Genomic DNA, 13,894 nt, shown 5'->3' with positions numbered 1-13,894 from the left:
GGTCCTCACAAACCCATACGAGAACACACACACACATGCACACACACTTGAGGTCTCAATTTGCCAAAGTGACATGTAAATGACTGGCTCAATCCTCTCCACACACACAAATCCCTTACTTGAGTTGTGCGGCTGGTTTCTTTGCAAGTGGAGGCTCTTTTGTCCAAATTGGATTTGTTTGTGGCTGTTGCATAGTTGCATAGTGTGACCGGATTCATGTAATTGTTTGTAAGTGCATAGGGGGGGGGGGTGTTGTGGCTCTGTGGTCATGGTAACATCCAGAGCAATCTGCATTTTGGCCAGAGACAGATTTGATTTGTTTGCATCTGTTGCATGGTGTCCTCATTCATGTCATTCTATGTAGATGCTTGGGTGTTTTTTGGCTGAGACTTGTGGTCATGGTTGCTTTCAGGGCAACATGTGTTTTTGGACAAGAATGCTTAAGTCTCTGGTTGCCGTTTCCCTTCGCCCTCACTTTTCTCTAATTAAGGATTGTGTTGGTGTTGCACATGTGGGCTTTGTCTAGGTCTTTGCACAAAGTAACAGGGAAGATTATTCATGAGGTTCAGGTGGCAGCTATTTCTTCACCTTGTATGGTTGTTACCTACTGTCTTGAGGGGGAATAAGGGCCTTTAGTTGTATTTTCTGCCTCTGAGGCTTAGGCTTAACTATTGGAAAACGGAAAAAGTTATTTGAAACTGCAGGACTGTGCTGTCGTATACTGAATCATAATGGAGGACATTCAGGAGAAATGGGAGTCGCGAGCAAGAGTTGTTGCTGATTCTGACTGAAATTCATTCATAAATCCATCCATCTTCTACTGCTTTATCCTTCACATGAAGGTCACACTGGGGCGCTGGTGTGAAATTCATTCATAAATGCAAAACAATATTTACATTTATGTCCTTGTTTTCGTGGCAGGTGCTGCAAATAGGCGTGACAGAGTGTCACTATGCAGGAGACAATCACTGCACTCATCTGCAGCCAAGACCAACAGCCTCCTGAGCCAATACTCTTATTGACGCTATTGTTAATTATTGTTCAAATTAATCATACTTGGATCCCCTTAGCATGGCTGTGTTTGCATGGTTGTAACAAGAGTCTGACATATTCAAAAATTTGACTTCATGTGACCATATATATTCCTAAAAGAGTTCATTACCAGCTGTAGCTACAAACATTTCCATAATGAGCATTTCGCCAAATAATATATTATGTGTATTATTAATTTGGGGGATGATTCAGTGGCAAAGTGGGTCATCTTTAAAACAGAGGTTTGTGAGTTTGATCTCCAGCTATGCACATCTACATGTCAATGTATTCCTGGACAATTTGCTTTGGATAAAGCATGTGCCAAATCACTAAAATGTAATGTAATATTGCAGTTGTTCTTTGTTTTTTTTTATGTTTTTTGCTATTTTAAATGTTTTTGGGCCAAATTGTTGGTATTTCTTTGGTTAAATCTACATTTCATTCCATGAAATTACTTTATGCTATACATATGCTAATGCAGATCCTTTTGTAAGTGAGAAATAATTGAATTGTACTGAAACAAAATACCTTATTTCTAATATAGTTTAATTTAATGTGGTGAAAAGTAGTTGATCATCCTCATCCATGTGGGCAAATGTCATAAATCAGGATTATTCTGAACAAAATAGTTTTTCTGACATAACTGGGAAAGATACTCTGCTGATTGCGGTGCTCGACAACAGGATTTGCATGAACTTCCAAGACAATATTACCCAAAAAGAGAGCAGTGGAAGCTGTTAGAGCAGCAGATTTATGGTCTTAGATGTTTTGAAGAACAACCACATGCAGATGTCATATAGATGTCCACGTATTTTTGGTCATGTACTGTCCATCCCATCATGGAGTGTATCATTTAAACGTAATTGTTAGTGACACGGAGCCAAAGAGTGCCGTGTGTGGCATTGTTGTGCTGGATCACATTAAGCTGGAATGTGTTTCTAATTACTTTCTCCTCCACATTATGTAAATTAGGCAGTCAGAATATTAGAAACACCTTTCCTGTAATGCACTTCTAAACGAGACCGCCACTTTTCACAGCCCTGAAACTTTGTGTGAGAACTGGGTCACCACACAAATAATTAAATAGAAGTGTCATAGTCTGTAGGGATGTGATGCATCTCTTTTTTATGGCCTCTCGTCATACTGCATGTCTCTTTCTGTATAACTGTACCATTTATTTTGATGACACACAAAAGATATTTTTACTATTCAGATGTTTGAGCAAAATAAAAAGCCACCCATGAAAAGTAACCTCATTTCAAAGGCACTGGGATGTAGATGATCATCATGTGCCACTAGAGGGAGGCTCAGCTGAGCTCAGATCAGCAGCTGCTCTTGCTCAGAGTGTGTGATGATCCTGAGCTTTAACAAAGAAGGATGTGGTTGTTCTTCACCAACAGATGAGAGGAGATTTCAATTTAACCAATGTCAGTGTCATTGTGGGGAAGGAAGTTTAAAAGGAGGAGGAAAGAGAGAGTGGACGGAGAATGGGCAGCCAGCTGGAGGGCCCTCCTCAGATGGTTTTTGTTAATTTAGAAACAGCTTTGATTTTTCTCCTCAGTTTACATAACATAACACTTCAGTTGGTTGGAGGTTACCAGCAGTCCTGGTTGAGTTTATTCTCTTTTTCTTTTGGGGACAAGTTGGGTCCGACGGCCCATTGTTGGGCTGGTCCAGATGTTACCCACCTTTTGTTACTTTTTGCCGGGATCGCCAACTCTTCTCTTGTTGAAATAAGTTGAATGAGTTTTTGCTAATAAAACCGAATTATAATTAGGTAAACTTGTTCGGTCTCCTATTGAGCCATGTCTATTGTCTAAGGGAGGCCGTAACACCAGTGTAACAAAACCTTTTTTCTTTGATGTCATTAGAATGTTTGAAACGTGTTTTTGCATTTTCTGTGACATGGTGTACACAGATATTTAGCACTTCTATAAAGGAGCTGAACATGCTGAAGATGTTTGAGGTCTGAATCCATTAAGCACTTCATGACACATAACAGACGTATTCAGGGTTGTCGTTTTTTTTTTTGTCAAGATGATAATAAATTTGGTTGAACCACTTGAAAACCACTAATGCACATGACTCTGTTAGATCCTCATTGAGGTACTTTAGGCTTTACACTTAAGAAAAACCAGTATTGATGGATATTAATATCGATCCGAGACAATGCGGTGATAAAGCTGTTGTTGTCACACGTATGTTGAGCTCCTCTTCTCTGATCCTCCTGACCCTGGCTCTTCAACCTTCTCCACACCCACCATCAGCTCAGGGGACAAACAGTCAGATGCCCCTGAAGCAGCAGCAGCAGCAGCAGCAGCAGCAGCCACAGACTTATTCAGTTACACCATTGAAATACAGTATTGATCTCGGGACACATCAATTTTCCCACTTCCTACATCCTCCTCCGAGATCAACCCTGCAACACCTCTGACTTCCCTTCATGACAGCACCCGTCTTAATCCGTAAAGCCATCTTGAAATCCAGTATTAATCACTACACTCTTACTGAAGCCACGTAATCATAAATAATCAGTTGAAAATAACGACGAAACTTAATATCAAATCTCTCCAAGCTGTGTTGTTTTTATTGTCTGATTCCAAACAACAGTGTAACGGAGATGTCCTACAACTCTCACATGAAATCCATCTATCCAAACAGAGAAATGTCCTCTGGATGTGAGCTTTGTAGTGTCATGGATATACTCATCTCTGCTGACAGCGCATTGGGTAGGATACATGTATTTTTCACTTGTGGGTATCACATTTCCAGCCGTGTGATTAGTCAGCAAAAAGGAAATGTCATGTAAAGTCTGCAAGGTCACTATTAAAATACAATCCGGAACGAGATGCCTTTGTTATGGTGAGCAACACAAAGGGCAACAAAGCACAACATTCCCTGAAATGTGGTCGTATTTATTTGTTTACATGAGCGCTTCTTCTTTAACATTATGGCACCAAGTCGTTGTGTCTTGGAAAAGAAAACAAAGAAGAAGGAATAAGAAGGGAGTAAACAAATGCTTTTCTGATTGCCATTGACATACTTAAACTGTGTGATGTTGACAGGCCTGCATGTTTATCATCAGTGCTGTCTGTAAGTTATTTGGACTAAGACTGCAGCAAGGACTGAGGTTAAAGTGATGATTTTCAGCTGTATGAGGGTCTTTGAAGGTGGTCACAGCCATACTAGACAAATAGAATAGGAATTGTGCCTCCTCATGTACTTAATTAAATAATTGAATTTCTGGCAACACTTCACAGGCTGTTGTTTTATTTCGGTTTCACTGAAACAATGAAAATGTGTCACTTAAACATAAAAAAAAACAGCCTTGACCTGCACTGTATGCATGATTACTTCTATAAACCCATATGAAGCATTTAATTTGTATTTTAGAACAATCCTGTATGTTTTAATTACTGACTTAATCTGTGTAATCAGCCACTTCCTGCCTGATTGCAGCAATAAGGCAAATATTGTCTCGGTTTACACTTAAAAAAAAAAAAAAGGCAAATCAAGATTAAAAGGAAAACCTAGTATTCTGCAGGGATGTAGAACATCTCTCCTCTTTAATGTGTTTCTTATAAAATACAGATGTTGCACTGTTTAGACACAGATAAGTCTCGTCATGACAAGAGACTTTCCTCGCTGCAGTTTAATGACAGTGTGTGACCCCGGTGTGATGTTACAAAAACACTCCAGTGATTTCTTATTTTAATGCAGTGGAGATGACAGACCACGGCTGATATAAGATTCGGTTTAGCCACTGTATGAAGTTATATGACCGCGCACGCACGCATCGTGGAACTACTGGGGGATTCGTAGCAATTCAAGAAGGTGGACACCAGATGTTTTCAGCAGACTGCCAAGTACAGGAGAGGATTTCACCTGTGACTGGTTACACATCTAAAAACAAGAATTATAGCCCCCGTTCAGTACAGAGGAGGCGATGCACTCACCCTTCACAAATCGTTTGCAAATATAAGCCACAAAAAGTGAATGCTGAAAGCTGGAGCTGGGCCAGCGCTGGAGGGGAAAGTACACTTTTCTGCTGGCAGGCTGTCTTTACGCTGTCATATTCATGGTTGGGGATTTTTCTCCTTGGTTAACTTTTAACTGTGAAGGATTGCCCACGTCCTGAACATTAAGCTGGGATATCACAGGTTCAAAGGGGTGAATAAAAATGGATTTTTAAGTAGATGACCCATCAGAGACATTTAACTGACCTCATTAAAGCATTATTACAGGAGCCAGAGTGAGTTTCCTCCAAAATGTCGGCATCTATGACATACATGTATTTCAAACAGATACTATAAATACCAGCTGTGTTTTCTGATCTCAGGAATCCTGTCTGACTGTCCCAAGCTATAATCAATGACTTTGCATTTTGGGCCAATAGCACAGTGGTAGTGGTTTTCTGCTTCCTGTGGCCTCCCTGCAATAAACATTTCACGCCGATATATTTAGAAAAATAAAGTCGAGCAGCTTTCGCACAGTTCTTTGGGCTCGGCGAGACAAATGGGTCTCATTTGTCTCATGTGTTATGTCTCTTTCCACTGTGCAGCAGTGCCAAGTGGACTAGTGATGCAAAAATGAACTCCACTACTAAATACAGCAGGTAAATAAGGAATGATTTTCAATGAATGTGTTTCCACTGAAGAGAATGAACATCGAATTCCTCCCCCTGTTATGTTACGTAACGATGCACTTTTACAAAGTCTTTATCTGAGTTCTACAGCAACTTATTGGAAACATCTTCTCCAAACACACAAAAAATAGAAGAAATCAAAGTTACTGTAAGAGAACATTTCATCATGCCGTCTCTCTCTCTCTCTCATCTGTCCTACTAGGACGTTCAAAGCATTGTTTGCAGCCGTATGCTGTACATCCCATGTGCATTCCACAGTGGAGGAGCAGGAGAGATGACCTGCAGCCAAGCGCTCCCTTGGGACGCCAGGTTGGAAGCAGACATCGGAAAGTTTAAGTAAGAATAACAGCATAACACATTTCACAGATTCCTGAGATGTTTTTTTTTGAGGAGCAAAAAAAAAAAACAAGAACAATGTATCATCTTACTCATAATTAGATTTGTGTAATATTTATGTTAATTTGCTTAATAATCCGTGCAGCAAGGCTCTGTTAGCCAGCATATAGCATATATCAACAACAAGTACACTGCCTTGTCGTTTGGTGTACATGAATTTGTATCTTGTGCCATCCTCTCCACCACATTCACCTGCTCACCTGCTCCACATCCACTCCAGTTCCACTCATCCCCTGCCAGATTGTCAGTTGTGTCATTTTTACTGCAGTTTCCAAAGCTTTTTTTTCCCCCTCCTCCTGTTTGATCGTCTGCCTGTTTTTTGGACTTTTTTTTCTTCACCCCTTTTGATCTGTTCTGCTGTATTTTCTGCCTGTCTGTTCCTGATATCATAGGTTGACCACTGACTCATGCTTCCCCCCTTTTTACTCAGCCAACATCTTTAAATAAGTTTAAAAAGTTAGAGTCTTGTCTATTTTTTTTGCCTCTGGTACATGCTTTGTCAGCACTGGCAGCCTTATTATTGTGAATATGTTAGTATGTGAAGATGTACTGTAGCTCAGAGCACACTCAAACTTTGCAGTATTCTCTATATTATTCTCTTTGACAGGTGTAATATAATCACACTAAACCCTCATTTTTATCACCATGGCTTTAAGTGTATGAGTTTTCTCTTTGGTTTTCTCTTTTGGTTTTCTTTTCACTTTTTTATAAATCAGAACAATGATTGAGGTGAGAGTGATTTTATTTTTAACTCCAATCCAGCGTAATTGAACGTCAAATCACCAAAAATGACCCTTTATGTCTGCAAGAGTTAATCGTGGTAGAGCATGGTGTTCCATGGACCAAATTTGACAAGTACCATGTTCAATCTGATCACACAGTATTTGTTAGGCTGTAACTACAGGTCTTTGTTCACCCACTTAAATACAGCCAGTTCAACTTTATATCACAGTTCCTACACAAGCATGACCATCTTAGGGGTGCTTCTTACCAGGAAGGCCACAGCATGTTGGAAAGCTTGTTTCCTGACAGTCGTGGACACCCAGACAGACACAGGATGCAGCAGAGGTGCAGTAAAACATCTGACTGCAGTGTCATATTGCTCCAGCGATGGTTCAGCGTGTTTACACTGACCCAACATACAGACACTAAACACCAGTCCTTCAATCATGATCAAACCAGACAGAGTCATACAGAGAGTGGACCAGATTGAGCAGCTGCATCCTTGTGTCAATGTCTCTGTCTCTACGTAGCATGGTGGTCGAAGCGTGTTCGCCTCCATATTCACCCTTGGATTCCCTGCTGTCACTGCATGGTGAGGCAGAAGCATGAAACCTACAGGCTGTAAAACATGTGACCCCCTCAGAACAGTTGACCCTGACGTAACTGGGAGCCATTTGCACGGGTGATGCTCATGAACACGTATACATGTCGTTTCATTGATACACTCACTGACTGCAGAAAGTGTCCATCTTGACAAGTCACTTCATGTCAGTGTTGAGTTTTGAAATTAGGAGTAATAGTTAAGATGTTGGTCTACAACATTTAAGATGTTGGTCTACAACATTTATTCTTATTTTATTTGTATTCTTTAACTGTGTAATTTTATTCTTAGGTCTATTCGTACTTATTTTTATAGTTTTTAACTTTGTAAAAAACTGCTGCTATAACATTCGTTACCTTTGTACACTGGAGCGAATTTCCCGCAAGGGATTAATAAAGTATATTCTATTCTATTCTATTCTATTCTATTCTATTCTATTCTATTCTATTCTACAAGAAACATAAATAAGCATGTTTTTGTTGGGAAAAACTGAGTGACATTAGAGAATAACAGAGAGTGGTTTCTTTGTGGAATCCAAAAAGCTGGTTCTGCAAAGGTGAGATTTTCCTTTCTTCTAATTGTATCTATTGCTACAGAAATACTGCAGAAAGGTAGCAAGACAAATCGTAGACAGCAAAGTATATACAGTAAATGGTCTGTGTAAATAGAATTCATTTTTATATCAACCACACAATAAACACAGATATATTATTACTTCAGTAGATAATACTTGCTTGATTCTCCCAGCTCAAACTGCTAAAGCCTAATATTACTTTCAGAACACTGGCCCAATCTAATCTACTCCTTATGTGCTATACCTTTTTATCGTTGAATTAAGGTTTGTCAATTCTTGGGAACTTCTTCATTATTGCTCTTCATTATTACATAGAAACAAGTGTGATTGAAACAGAGCGTTTGCTGTCTTCCTAATGCTTTAGTGTGTTTAAGTAGAGGGTAATTAATTATCTTTTATAGGTCTATAAATACGATTCTGACAACAGAAGGTATAGGTTTAAATTTAGGCTTCCATAAAAGGGTGACTGATGACTTGTGGACAGAACACACCATTGGCACCTTCTCCACCTCATTTTTCTACTGCATCTGCAGTGCTCACACTGGTTTCCATTCATTCCGAATCACATTGGTACTTAATGGCACTCACCTAATGCTAGCTGATTTGACGAGGATGTTTGTCACTTGCTGAATCGTCTCTTCAATTGTGTTCAAGACTTTCTGACATGCTGCACATGTACAGCTCTTAACATTCGCGTGCATGCTACAAATGAGCATGGCATACATGAAGCAGTCATCACGCAACACAAGTTTATTGCTGTGTATTGGATTGTAGATTAGGTGAATTATGCTTCGATTGCACTTAACTGGAGAAATAGATGGTCTCCTGATTGTATTCTGTATTCTTTCCTTTGTCCTATTTCTAGGGAGCACTTTACATTGAGCTGTGTTTCATGTTGTAATTTACTGTGTAATTGTCTGAATGATGGTCCTAATCATTTTGTTCTTCACATTTTTAAAAAGGTTTTTGAGAGCATCTTTTTTCATCTATAAGTAATAACACATTGTCTCTCTCCTTGGAGTGAAGTGAAGCACTGCCGTAGATGAAAACCATTTATGATTCACTGTAATGGAGAGAATCACCTCTTATCTACATTCTTGCCTGCTTGTCTCTGTCCTCTTCATGGCAATGCTAACCACTAAAATCAGCCAAATGGATGAGCGGCTTCACAGGAGGTGATGGTGATGGAATACTAATGGCCTTACCTGATTTTAAATCTTTGATATCTATAGGGAAGCTGTGCCCCCACTCTTTGACAGTGCATCAAGCACATCATGAGATAAGTTAATTTCCTCTGCATCACTCAGCAGAGCAACATTTATGTTGCACAAAAATTTAAATATATTCAGATGTGACAACTGCAATTATGTCCTGTTGTTTGCATAAATAGAACATCTGCATAATACCCCTGCAGGCGCACTCATAAGCATTTCTCTTGCCTAGCACAAATTTTATTTCATGCAGGCAAAATGTCCTGGGATCAAAGCAGTTTAATGTGTATCTTATTTTGGCCAGTGAGTGTGTGGACCACTGATGTTTCATCTCCTGCATCTGGAAGGAGGGAAAATATCATGTGGACAACAGAGGGACACAAGAGGATAAGAGAGAGAGTGAAGCAGATGAAATGAGGTGTTAAGAGCAAAGGAAAGAAGAAAGTGGACGGTAGATAAAGGTGAGCTGACTGAGAGCAACCTGAGGATGGGTATTGACAGCCAGGCACAGAAAGGGGAGTAATACAATTAGCTGGTTGGATGGTATTGAATAGCAATCTTGGATAACCTGATCCTCTTCCGCCACCTTCCTCCAAGCATCCTTGACTTCTCGAATGTGATCCTCCTGAGCTCTGGGCTTTCACATGCAGCTCAATACTGTTAAATTATGTTGAATAATGAAGGCTTTAATTCAGGTGATTAAACACTTTTGTGCATGTGAATCTATCGTATTTAGCACTTACACATCTCGATTGTGGACTATTTTATTGTACCGTGCCAAGTGTGTGTGTGTGTGTAAGTGTTTGTTAGGTGTGTAGTCATTGTTGTGTTTCCATATATCATACAAGGCCTGTAACCTTGTTGGGGCCAGTCATGTTCATTCATCCAGTGTACATGGCTGGCTGTTAATGTCCTGGAAATCCTCAATAGAGAGAAAATAAACTTCACAGTGTGTAAGTGTGTGTGTGTGTGTGTGTGTGTGTGTGTGTGTGTGTGTGTGTGTAGTGTGTGTGTGTGTGTGTGTGTGTGTGTGTGCTTGCATTTGCATGCTTGAGTGTTACTTTCCATCTTGGCTCTAAACATAAAATCTGTATTCATTCATCTGTTTTGTTTGCTCTGCTCTTGTTTGATCTTATGTTATCTCTTTTTTTCCAGCAAGCGTCATCACATATCTCCTTTACACAAGTTGCATCCCAGTAACCTCCTTACATCCTTTTACGTCATTGTCACTCACGCAGTAGGATTCCTCTCTGCTCAACTGTACATTTTCTTCCTTCAGTGTCATATAGATAATCGAAGTTAAGTTTAGATTGTATCAGTCGCTGAATACATGGATCTTGCTATTCATAAAATGACTTCCATTAGTATGTTAATGCGATACAGCACATTCATTTATTGTCTATCTGTTTTTTGCCTTGTAACCTAACTTGAAATGAAGCAATAACATACAATTCCCAACTATGTGTTTATGTTTGAACACAGTAGAACCATAATACCTTGTTTTCCCCTCATAAGATTGTTTCATTTATGATTCACTGTATAAAAATATACAATATCAGGGAAAGCCATTCAGTTCAGGGGTTTTTATTCATGTGTGATACTGGCACATTGTTGAACTGTGAATTTGCTCTTGGAACCAGCTGTAGACGCTCACCCTCAGTGAAAACATCAGCTGCCAGAAGGGACACAAGGACAGATTTCAGTCTAATAAAATGTACATTAGCTTAAGTCTATGATATCTTAAGAATGTTTAGTGCTTTTTCTCAGCCTTTTCCAACTGTTTTGCAAACTGTCATAAAAGCCATTCAGAAAATCAGCATGTTTAGCTCACAGAGACACTGGAGCTGCTGGTCTACTGCTGCTTCATTTGTTAAGTCTGTGTTAGTTTGGTACAACAGAGCTAAGGATTTTTAACACCAAAACCACTAAATAACACAAATGAGTCTGTGATTTTCATCATGTACTGTACTTTGGTGTAGGGAGTGGAAAAAAGGCTTTCTAATGACAAGCTGTGAACATATCCATACTATAGTGTAGACTTAAACTGGTGAAGATTGTATTCAGTGAGCATTTTATTAAATAGCGGGAGCATGCCTGTCTTATGGTTAGCAGCAAGAAGACCCGGGCTCATGACCCCGGTCGGAACAAGATCCATTCTGCATGGAGTTTGCATGTTCTCCCCATGTTGTGCGTGGGTTTTCTCCGGGTTCTCCAGTTTCCTTCCACAGTCCAAAAACTATAACTATGGTGTGAGTCTGAAAGGATGTTTGTCTCTATGTGGCCCTGTGATGGACTGGCGACCTGTCCAGCACGTACCCCACCTTTCGCCCTATGTCAACTGGGATTGGCACCAGCGCCCACCGGGACCCTCATGTAGAGGATAAAGCGGTAGAAGATGAATGAATGAATGAATGCCTGCCTGTCTTATATGTTCATCCAGGGTAGAGGAGGCAACAATAATGACAACAATAATGTTCTTCCACACGTTTTCCACACTATTTAGTCAACAAATTCAAAAAATGTTGACCTTTTGGTGGAAAAGCGAGAGGATCACCAAAGCCGCTACACTCTATATTCTGTGGACCATGAAGGTTTATGTAATTCACAGCAAACCGTCCAGCAACGCTAAATTGTTTCACTTCACGATTCACTTTACTTTAAAAAGCGACGTCATTTTTATGTGTGTTTGTGTTTATGTGTGTCTCCATGCTTAGCTAATGTCATGACTGGTAATGCTATAAGGCTTGAGCACTTTAGAATTTCTATGATATACATCTTATTTAAGTGCTACTGACATATTGCAATGATAAAATGCTGTGGAAGCATTTTTGCCTTGCTGGCGTTGGGAGCTGCATATCTGAAGGTGAAGTCGACTTCAGGGTCAAACCAGACCCGGTAAGCCGCCACTGATTTACAGGGGGCTCTCCTCTCATCCCTCTCTGTAATAGCTCCTGTAATAGCCAATTGAGAAGCAGATGTTGTCTAAATTTTTCACACACAAGTGTGTTGCTTTTCCTCTTTTGTGGTCTCCAGTTGTGGGGGTTAATGATTTAACGAGTGGAGCCTTGTGAGAAACAGACATATATTCAAAATGAAGCTGGAATTTGCTCCTCCAGTGAGCAGTTATTCCCTTTAATTGTTTCCTGAACTTTGCCCTTGAGGTTTCCCCTGACCCGACATATCCTGATGGAACACAATGACGGACGTGAATAGGGTAAGATGGACGAGGCAAATCCTGGCGGGTGTGTTTGTGTGTGGAGTTGTTCTCATCTAGGCCAGGTGGCTGTAAAGCCAAATATACCTAATTTACTTCTGACACACACTCCTCCATCATTCCACACTCGGAGGACCTGGACCTTTTCAGCCTATTCTTGAATTCTTGCAGGGAAATTGTTCCCATCGGCTAAATGTGACATTGTATTGGTGTCTCCAGGTCAGAAGCCTAATGTCCTTTGCTTCCTTGATAGACAACTACAGGGAATCACAACTGACTTGGCTGCAGTGAGAGTTGACCTATACCTGAGACCTAACAAATGAAGATTTAAAGCAGTTTACATTCATCCATCTACTCATCAATTTTCCATTGCAAGATAGCCCAGACAACTTTCTACCCTTAAGTTCCATCTCCAGGTCATCCTGGTCATGAAATAATCAGTCCCTAAGCATTTGACTTGATATTTAAAAAGCAAGAACATTTCTGCTCAGACAAAGTCACAAAATATGAAATAAATATCATAGGAATGTGTAGATATTGTTGGCATAACCACATAGTTTGGCCTTTTGACTGAACTGCACGGTATGTAATCTAACAGGTCATGTCAGGAAGCAGCTTGGGATCATGAGAATTGTTGTCTTGTTGGTTTCCTTTGCATTTGGAAACCGATCATTTTTAAACCGGTGTTTCGTAGGTGGTTTGACCCAGACGTTATGGCAGAGATGATGCCTTTAAATGGCGACTATAATTAAATCATCCTTAATAGAAATTTAGATTTCTATGGATTTACACTGTAATGGAAACACGGTTAATGTAAGTATACAACTGATCACATTTTTAAGGCAGAAATGTTACATATGGCATCGTCACACTTCGTAAAGGTGACTGAATGGATAAAAAAAGTGCTTAATCGATTTGTTTGACTTCTAAGAGAATGTAAGCCATACTATGCAGAATACAGTACAGCGTTTCAACAGCCGTCTTTGGGGAGTTGACTTGATTAGTTTCAAATGGCTGTTTTTGTTTTGACAGACTGGAGACTTTGGCCTTGTCCCAAAATGCTTTACAACAGCAGTGGTCGGAAATTGTTTTCGGCATAAATGTGAAATAAACACAACTCAAGCTTTAGGGGAACACATTCTTACAATTCCCCAATACCCTCAGTACCCACATTTCCTGTTGCATCCCTTAAGACTTTTTCTTTATTGTGAATGTGACCTGAATACAATTTCAGCATCAGTGAACAATGCTCTGTACTGTAACCTTAAATCTGTAGGTGAAATCTTTATATCAGAGATGTCATGATTCAGGCTTGAGACAAAGACAAGTTCAGTCTTTCCACTGAGGTGCATTGGTCGACGCTGTGTCGTGTCCTCAGGGGATGTCATTGTATGATGCGTGACGAGAAGTGGAGGATGGATGATTCCTTTACACGAGGTCTAAATCATGCCTCTCTTTCCTTATTCTGCATCCCTGTTACCAGCATCTGCCCATCTCT

At 40.0% G+C, this 13,894-nt stretch overlaps 1 protein-coding gene across 2 annotated transcripts in view; it reads left to right on the top strand.

Annotated features, from left to right (window-relative positions):
* The window catches only part of gjc1 (gap junction protein gamma 1), a 797,916-nt gene that overhangs the window by 523,095 nt on the left and 260,927 nt on the right, over window positions 1-13,894 (top strand). The window lies entirely within an intron of this gene.

Source organism: Solea senegalensis, linkage group LG19 (assembly GCF_019176455.1).
Source record: "Solea senegalensis isolate Sse05_10M linkage group LG19, IFAPA_SoseM_1, whole genome shotgun sequence".
NCBI classification, from domain to species: domain Eukaryota; kingdom Metazoa; phylum Chordata; class Actinopteri; order Pleuronectiformes; family Soleidae; genus Solea; species Solea senegalensis.
Note: the sequence above shows the minus strand (reverse complement) of the source record. Positions and strands in the feature narration are given on the sequence as shown.